Genomic DNA, 9236 nt, shown 5'->3' with positions numbered 1-9236 from the left:
TCTTTCCCGGTTTCTCCTCCTTTCTTTCTATTCTTTCTCTTCCCCGTTTTTCCTTCTACTCCACCCACCTCTTCTCTCTCTCTTTCTCTCCTCTCTCTTGGTGTCATGTCTCTGGTATGAATCATGGCATAGCATTTTTGGTTAAGCTAATGGAGCCTGGAGCCTATGGGGCTGAGTCCTAATTCCGTCATTTAGTAGTTGTGGGCTCTTGGGCAAGTTACTTTAAGCTCTTGGTGACTCATTTATAAAATGGGAATAATAGCACTTGCCTCGTAAGGCTGATATCAGGATGAAATAAATCAGAGCAGTGCTTGGCACCGGTTAGTACTCGCTCACTCAGTGTCAGCTAAGGGACAAATCCTGGGAGGCTGCCATGTGCCAGGTCTGTGCTGGGGGCTGGTCGTAGATGGTTGGCAGACACAGACTCGCCTCCAGGGCACTTGCAGGAATAATGGGGAGACTGGGACATCAACAGATCATTTCAAAGTATGCTTTTACTGAATGCTGGCTCACTGTGAGGACTGGTGTCCCTTGGGGACGTTTGAGTCTCAGTGCTGTCTGTCTTTTCACTGCCACAGGGGTCACTGCCCAAGCCCAAGAGGCTGCAGCGTGTGCGTCCAGAAACTTTACCTGGGAGGGGGTCCAGGAGAGGAGCAAAACCTACAAGGAGAGGCCTGAGGGCATGGAGGGCAAGTTTGTGTTTGTTGCAGCCTTTCAGACATGTCTTGCCTTGGGTGTTTGCGGCCAGTCCTCACACTCTGTACCGGTCATCGGATGAGATGTTCAGTGATTCTCTCTTGGTTTATGGCCACTGCAGCTCTGATGGGCCTGCTAGCGGACAGGTAGGTGTGTCGGTGAGGATGTGAATGTAACAGGATCCTGATGAATCAGAGTGACTCCAGGACTGACTCCAGGATTGGTCTGATTGCTGAGGTGTGCTCAGGGAGACTTGACGTCATTACTAAGAATAAATGGAGAGATAAGATTGTCTTCTTGGAGGTATAGGAAGGGAGCCATAAATGTCACCGCTATTCTCTCCCAGGGGTTTTGCATTCTATCTCCCTGAATATCTCACTAAGAGGTTTGCTACTGGAGTCTACTCTCTGAAGACCATGGTCATATTCTATTCTTCTCTCTTTTGTCAAATGCATGGATTTTGTGTCTTTGCTTATAGGTGTCAGATTTTAAGCAATTTAAAAAGTTAAATTAATTTCTTTTTGGAACAGATGATGTGTTGGCATGCATAAAAGTCAAAAGGTACTGAAGGATATACAGAAAGTGTCTCCTGTTTCCTCTCTTCCACCACCCTGTTCCTTTCCCCAAGGCAATTAGTTTTAGGAGTTTCTTGTGAGAGTGTCAGATCTTTAGATAAAAGAGATTTATAAGATTTCTATCAATTCAATATTTCTTTATTGAGCACCAACCAGGTGCCAGGCGCTGGAGGAGACCAACAGGGAATGGTCTCAGTTCTCTGAGATTCCATGGTGCAGTAGGGGAGCAGACAGGTTGGCCAACAATTATAATCTGATCCTATTAAAGAAGAAGCAGAGATATGTGTGAGGTGCAGAGGTAGCACCAAGGGGCAGAAAGAGGAAAATAAACCAATAATGGAAACGAATGATGGTCTGTTATGGGCTTTCCACACCACCACGATTAGAATGCCATAGAATTTATTCCTTCAAAAAAAAAAAAAAAAAAAAAAAGAATTTATCCCTTCCTTGGTAAATGAGATTTTGATTTTTTCTCTTGGTCTCATAGAATTGAAGTATATTTTGGATTATCTGCCAACTTAAAAAAAAAACAGCTTTATTGAGATATAGTTCATGTAACATGAAATTTACCTTTTAAAGTGTACAATCAACATCTTTCAGTATATTCATAGAGTCGTGCATTAATACCACAATCCATTTTAGAACCTTTGCCTTACCCCAAAAGGAAACCTCATACCTCTTCATTGTTACCCACCATCTCCTCATCCCCGCAACCCCTGGAAATGACTAATCTCCTTTCTCTTTCTATAGCTTTGTCTATTCTGGACATTTAAATGGATATACATGGAATCATATAATATGTAGCCTTTTGTGTCTGGTTTCTTTCATTTAGCATAATGTTTTCAAGGTCCATCCATATTGTAGCAGTCATCAGAACTTCATCTGTCTGAGGTAGAATAATGCGCCATTGTATGGATAGACCACATTTTGTTTAACCATTCATCAGTTGATGATATTTGGGTGATTTCTATGTTTGGGTTATTGTGAATAATGCTGCTATAATCATTCACATAGAGGTTTTTGTTTGAAAGCTTGTTTTTAATTCCTTTGGGTGTGTACCTGACTATGGAATTGCTAAGCCATATGGTAATTGTATATTTAACTTATTAAGGAATCACCAAATGGTTTTTCACTGCAGCCGTATCATTTTCGTTTCCACCAGCAGTGTATGAGGATTCTAACTTCTCGTCTTCCTGCCTTTAAAATTGGACTTTTCTCCTAGATGCTCCTGGAGTCATACACTTAGCTGCTCACTCTGCTGCCTGTGGACTTGTGTGAAGCTCTTGAAGTCACCCTAGGCCATAGCCCCTACTTATCCAGTAGCTGACCTACACAGAATTTCTAAGTCATGTCTATTTTTAAACTTTACCTATGGGACCTACAGGCCATCATGCCTGTATTCATCTCTGGAGAGTGGAAGGGAAGATCTTGGGAGGAAGAGAAAGGGAGATGGGGTGTATATAGTACCTGTACTAAGCTCCCTTTTGACCTCAGGGCAGTAACTGATTGCTTCTTTCTCTGTGTCCTCACTTAAGGGAGGACTGAGCTCACTCTAGATGAGTCCAGCGGGCAGGGGAGGGAGAATTAGGGAGCCAAGAACAGAGATAAGCACACAGAAGGAAATGACCTTGTAATTGTCCAGGGACAAGCCAGGAAGATCTGGAGGCCAGGTGGTGTCTAGAGGGGACAAAGAATATGCTTCCCTGTGCTCAGCAGCAAGTTAAGAGCTCCAGAGCCGAAAAAGAGGAAGATCAAAGCATGGTCCATACCAGGGGAGGAAAGGCAGGCCAGTGTTGATTGGTGTAGCCCCAGCAGAGTGCATCACAGAAGCTGCTGACTCTGGAGGCCTGTTTGATCTCACCCCAAGTTATGGTCTGCTGGCCTTGCAGCTGCAGAGGTGATGGTAGATGTTAAGAAGGAAGACTCTTACTGCTTCTGGCAGAGGCAGAGAGAGGGGAGCTGGGATGCTGGGGATTATAAAGTGTGACCGTTGGGGAGGATGGCGTCCTTCAAGATAGCTCACTCTGCGTTCCTGCAACCCCCAGCCAATCAGCCCTCAGGTGTGCTGTGTGGCTATTCAACATAGCACTGACTAACATAGAAGTAAGTGGCATACTTAGTCATTCCTCCTGGACTTGGAAGCCACTAGATAGAAGTTGATGCCAGGGTGCTGACCTATCCTGGCTTACCTCTGCATATGATGATAACTGACATTCTCATGTGCCAGGCACTGTTCTAGGCACTTTACAAGTGTGCCATTTAATCCTCAATAGCTTATAAAGTGGATACTTCTATAATGTTATGTGGAGATGAGAAAACTAAAGCACAGAGTTGTTAAGCAACACTCCTCCAAAAAACCCAGCCAATAGATGCCAGAGCAAGGGTTTGAACCTAGACAGTCTAGTTCCAGAGTGTATATTTTTTTAAAAGAGAGAAAGAGAGTGAGCCGGAGGAGGGGAGGGGCAGAGGGAGAAGGAAAGGAAGAATCTCAAGCAGGCTCCATGTTCAGCATAGAGCCTGATGCAGGGCTTGATCTCACGCTGCTGAGATCATGACCTGAGCCAAAATCGAGAGTTGGACACTTAACCAACTGAGCCACTACAGGCACCCCCCGAGTGTGTATTTTTAACCACTAGGCTATACTGATTGTGTCATTTAATCATTGTTTTCCTTTTCTTCTGCTCCTTCCAAGGTCCTAAGGACTCAGGGCCCATTGTCTTTTAGGTTTAGCTGAGATTACTCCTCTTCTAGAGCCTTGGCCAACATCCTTGTCTGCCCCAATTCTATGAACTCCAGGTCTACTCATGTAGCTCTTCCAGTTTCTCTCCATTTCTTCTTGTCTAAGCTTACCAGATTTAGCAAAAAATAAAAGAACAAAACCAAGAAAGCAAGCAAAGGAAAACATGAAACCCCCAAGCCTGGAATGCCCAGTACAGCTGTGTTTTAGAGAATCAATGAATAATTTCATAGTATAAGTATGCCCCTTGGTCTTGTTTGGGATATACGTGTGCTACAATTTTTTAATGGTCTCTCTCAAATTAAAATTTAGTTAGCAGTTTTGTGTTTTATCTGGCAGCCTTATCCCCATTTTTTGAGCTTTGTGTTGTAGTCACAAGTAGATGAAGAGTTGCTGTTGTGAACATTCCCCCTTCCAGATAGTTCTCAAACTATTCACTTCCTATCTATCTTATTATGATTTTCAGGGGAGCTTGCCATTAGAAGTCTCTATTAAAACATTTGTTTTTTAAATCCTATTTCTCTGTTTCTGGATTTGAAACCACAGCCTCACTAGTCCCAGAGCAGATGAATGTTTACGAGCCTGTGCTTTACAAAACCACACCACAAAGCTTTTGAAATTCTAAAGATGTGCTATCTAGTGGTTTCTTCCCTCTCTTTCCATAATGGTTCTCTATTTGCTTCCCTTTAAAAGAGAATTTTTAGATTAGTCTTTTCTGAGTCTCCTTCAGGAAGATCCATGCTATCTTTCCACCAAGTTCATATTCTTCAGGTGTCCTGTGATCTCTCTTACAGATTCTATCAACATGTTTGGAATAAAAGCCAAACCCATTGCTCTTCAGTTCTTAGGCTCCTCTGTAAGCTTTTATAATAAGTCATACATTTTGGCCAACATTTCTGCAATTTCGCCCTTTAGAGCTGTTGGGTGGATGCCATCTGGTCAGCAGGATTTATTTACGTCTAATTTTTCAATTAGGTCTAGACTGTCTCATTTATTTACCACTATTTCATCTATAACCCATGTCTTGCCTGCTTAAAAACACACTTTGAGAGGTAGAAAACTCCCTCTTGACCCTTCCCCATCTGCTGGCAGATGGTTATCAAGGTTGGTTATGGGCTAGGCCCTATGTTAGATGCTAGAAGAAGCAAAGATATAAAAGATAACGTCCCTGCCACCAAATAGCTCACAGTCTGGGAAGGAAGATGATTGAGTTAGCAATTCTTTCAGCTGTAAGTAACAGAAAAATTAGCTAAAAGTGGATTAAATAAACGAGTTTTATTTATTTTTTATAATAAGCATTTTGAAAGCAAGTGAATGTTGATGTTGGTTTAGCTGCTCAACAACATCCTTAGAGACGGGGCCCCATAGATCCATTTTCAGAAGTGGCTTCTCATCTTTGTGCTGTTTACCTCATGGTCACAAAACAACTGCTGCAGCCTCAAACATCATGCCAATATTTTAGGCTGGAACAAAAAGGAAGGGTAGGACACCCACTGTTTCTGTCTCTTTTATTGGGAAAAATTCTTTCTAGGAGCACCCCCTACTCCATCCCTGTCACCCCTCCCAACTAGCCATACAAGACTTAAGCTCATCTATCATTGGCTACAACTGTGTCACATGGCCACCCAAGGCTGGGAACAGGAGGGTTAAGGCTTTCCAGACTCTTTGGAAGACATAGGCAAGGTTGGGTTTGTTTAGCTAGCCAACAGCATCCGTCTTGGAAGGGAAGCCATAAAAATGCCAATGTCACTGACAGCCTAAGGAAGTTTCAATGCCAGAGGAGTAGCACAGATTCAGATCCAGCAAATCAGTTATTTCCCTGGCTTCTTGTTTTACATGGAGTTCAGAAGGAAGAACATTGCTCATGAACTGGGATAGCCATGGAACTTAAGTTGTGTCAGGAAGGCTGGATGAGAATTAGACATTGTTGGGTCAAGGACATTCTAGGTCAGGGACATAATGGAAAGGACTGGAGATGGGGACACAATTATCTTGAAGGGAAGTGAGCATAGAGTGTGGGCTCATGTAGAGTAGAAGTGAACCCAAAGGACTGATTTTGGTCAATTTTCCAGAAGTTGCATGTTTGCCTTTGTCAGAAGCTGTAGCTTGTCTTACATGGATGGAAAAGAGTAAGCGTGTGAAGCAAGTTGCCCACAAAGTTGATGTCAGATATACCATGTTTCCCAACATCTTCCTCATTGGCTCTGAGCAAGCACATTTCTGACCCAATTGTGTTGAAGAGTCTCTCTGGCCCCCATTCCAGCTACTGCCCACCTGGTCCTTGTTTCTGGAGCTCACCCTTCTACTTCTTATCTTTGTACTCCTTTGCATCTCTGGAATGGTTCCATTGCCTTGATCCACTTTGGGATGTTGTCCTTTGTGCTCAGATGTTGGCAATTATATTCCCTCTCGAGATCTGACTTTTTTTGGACCATTAACAACCCTGTCCACACTCACTGAGCTCTTGACAACTGGTAACCCTAGCTTCATGCTGGAAATCTCATCTTGGCCACCATCCTTGACCCATCCCTTCAACTGGACTTGATCAAGCTATTCATCCAGTCTTTAGCTAGAGCTCAACAGCTCTGAATGCCAGGCAAAGCATTTGTTCTTTATCCAGTTGGCACAGAGTAATTATTGAGAGCCTTGGTTGGGAGAATCCAAGTCAGGAAAAGGTGTCTTAGGAAGCTTTCTCTAACAGTGGCACTTAGAAGAGACTGGGGAGAGGAGATCCAACAAAGAGCAGTCCAGTCAGGAGGCTGCTGCAGTAGCTTGTAAAGATCTGGACTGGGCAGAGACAGGGAATGTCCCTGATATAAGAAAAATGTGACAGGCTGTGTTAGTGATATTTGGGACATGATAAGTTTGGTTTGGGAAGAGAGGAAGAAGCACAAGAGGATGTCAGTATTTCTAGTGGGAACTATTATTGGGAGTAACAGATGCGAATCCATTGAACCAGTTTTTGTTTAGTTCATTTTTATGAAGATGCATTTGGCTTTAAGCAACCTTAGCGTGGAGTGGCAACAAGGCTTCTAAGGGAAGATAGTGTGGGAGTTGAGAAAAGGATCCTACTGGGAAGGAAAACTTGTAGGTGTTAGCTGGGAACAGTGAGAAAGTGGGGATAGGAAAGAGCAGGGAGAAACAAAGGATCCTGGAAAGTTGGGAATGGGAGAGGAAGTTGGAGAAGTAATTGCAGGCAAGCAGGACACGTGAAGGCCTGAGAAACTAGAACAGGAGAGAATTTCAAACCTGAGGAAACGGCCAGCAATGGCAGGCCACGAGCTGCTTCCTTTGAAAGGTAAAGAATTCGAGTCCTTTTGCTGGGTCCTTGTCATTTCTAATTCCAGTCTTGGCCTCATGATAATTAAGAACCTTCTCCCACTCATCAGTTTTCTCCCTTGGGGTGCTTATTTTTACTTTTGGAGCCAAGTCAGATCCTGCAAGACACTTTTCCAATACATTTTGACCTTAGTTAATTCTGATTTTCATCTGCCTGTCACAATGAGTGAGTTTCCTCATTCCCTTGATTTGAATGAAAATTTCTCAGTTTTCAGATTTTTTTTTTTTAAGCAAGGGCAGGACATCTTTTGTGGCCAGTAGCAATGCTATGAACAATTGGTTGCCTTGTAAGGCTTTTGTTTGTTTGTTTTTGCTTCTTAAACATTTTTCCTGGACTTCCTGGGAGATGCTAGTGATCATTCTTCAGGATTCCTGGGAACTTTTTCCTTCTTTCTATACTTAGCTCATTCTTGTATTTTCCTGGTTCCTACTCAAAGATTGAGGTATCTTATTATGGGTTTCTTTTCTTTTCTCTCTGATTGTTAGAGTTAATTTTGTGTTATAATGTTAACAGCAGCTAACATTTGTAAAGTGGTTTACAATTTACAAAGCATGTTACATACATTTTCTTATTGTATCTTCATAGTAATTCTGTGAGACAGTTTAAGTACAATTGTCCTAGTTTTACCAATGAGGCCTCTGAAGACTCACCTGGTAATAAAAGGGGTCCAAGTAATTAAGATTCTTGACTCCTTCCTTCCTCCCTCCCTCCTTCCCTCTCTTCCCTCCTTCCTTCTTTCCTAATATTGCTTCTTTTTTTTTCCTTTAAAAAAAGACAATACATGATCATTTGAGGAAATTTAGAAAATTCAGAAAAAATAAAGAAGTAAATATACATTATTGGCTGCTCCACTGTCCAGGAACTGCTACTGTCAGCACTTTGTGGTATTTCTTTCCAGTCGTATTTCTATGGATTGGTGAAGACTTTATATAATTAAAAAATTACCACATCTTGATGTTTGAGCCTGACTTTTAAGTGTGACATTATACTGTGAGCATTTCCCCATGCCATTCAACTATTTTGAAATGGATTCTAACAAGTGGATATTATAACCATTGTAACCATTCCTCTCTTGCAGGACCTTGGAGTTGTTTGCATTTGGGACTTATACAAAAACACTTTTGATGAACATCTTTTATACCATAAACACCTGTCTGAACTTCTGTGTTCAAAGCATAAGGGTGGAATGGCTGCATGAAAGAACCTGTTGTTCAACCACATTCCACAGATGTACCAGCTTTTATTCCAAAAAGAAGCATGTATTTATGCCTATTTTACCACACCTTTGCCAGCATCGAATATTGTATTTAAACTAATTGCTAGTTTTATGGATGAAAAACAAAGTTCCATTGTTTTGTTTTATATTTCTTTGTAAATAGCCTATAAGACAGAACTTTCTCCCTTTGTTATTTGTCTCTTTGTTAGAAAGTCTATGGCACTTTCATTTTTGTTATTGATATTTAAGGCTTTATGTGATTTAAATGCCCCTCTAATTCTCCATGCTCCCCGGGCTACCACATGTATTCATGCCATCTTCCCCCACCATGGAAACCATGCTGAGAAGGGGATTTCAGCCCACTAGTAGAGGAAAAAAATGAACTGAATTGACTCATACATCTTTTTTTGAATAAATGTCTACTCAGATTCTTTGCCCAATTTTTAGCTGAGTTCTTTGTCTTTTTATTATCGCATTATAAGAGTTCTTGATTTATTTCTTAGGTATAAATCTCATCAGATATGTGATTTGCAAAAATTTTCTCCCTTTCTGTGGGCTATCTTTTAATTTTCTTTATGGTACAAAAAGGTTTTAATTTTGATGATGTCCAATTTACATATTTTTTCTTTTTATTTTTTGGTGTCATATAAGAAACCATTGCCTAATCCAACA

At 41.6% G+C, this 9236-nt stretch overlaps 1 long non-coding RNA gene across 1 annotated transcript; it reads left to right on the top strand.

Annotated features, from left to right (window-relative positions):
• Positions 1-273: 273 nt before the first annotated feature.
• Positions 274-8991, top strand: LOC111098254. Its single transcript, XR_005367377.1, has 3 exons — positions 274-486; positions 579-842; positions 8427-8991. It is a non-coding gene; the product is annotated as an uncharacterized LOC111098254 (long non-coding RNA).
• The last annotated feature ends 245 nt before the right edge of the window (positions 8992-9236 follow it).

This window comes from Canis lupus, chromosome 12 (assembly GCF_011100685.1).
Source record: "Canis lupus familiaris isolate Mischka breed German Shepherd chromosome 12, alternate assembly UU_Cfam_GSD_1.0, whole genome shotgun sequence".
Taxonomy (NCBI): domain Eukaryota; kingdom Metazoa; phylum Chordata; class Mammalia; order Carnivora; family Canidae; genus Canis; species Canis lupus.
This window is presented reverse-complemented; position numbering and strand designations above follow the sequence as displayed.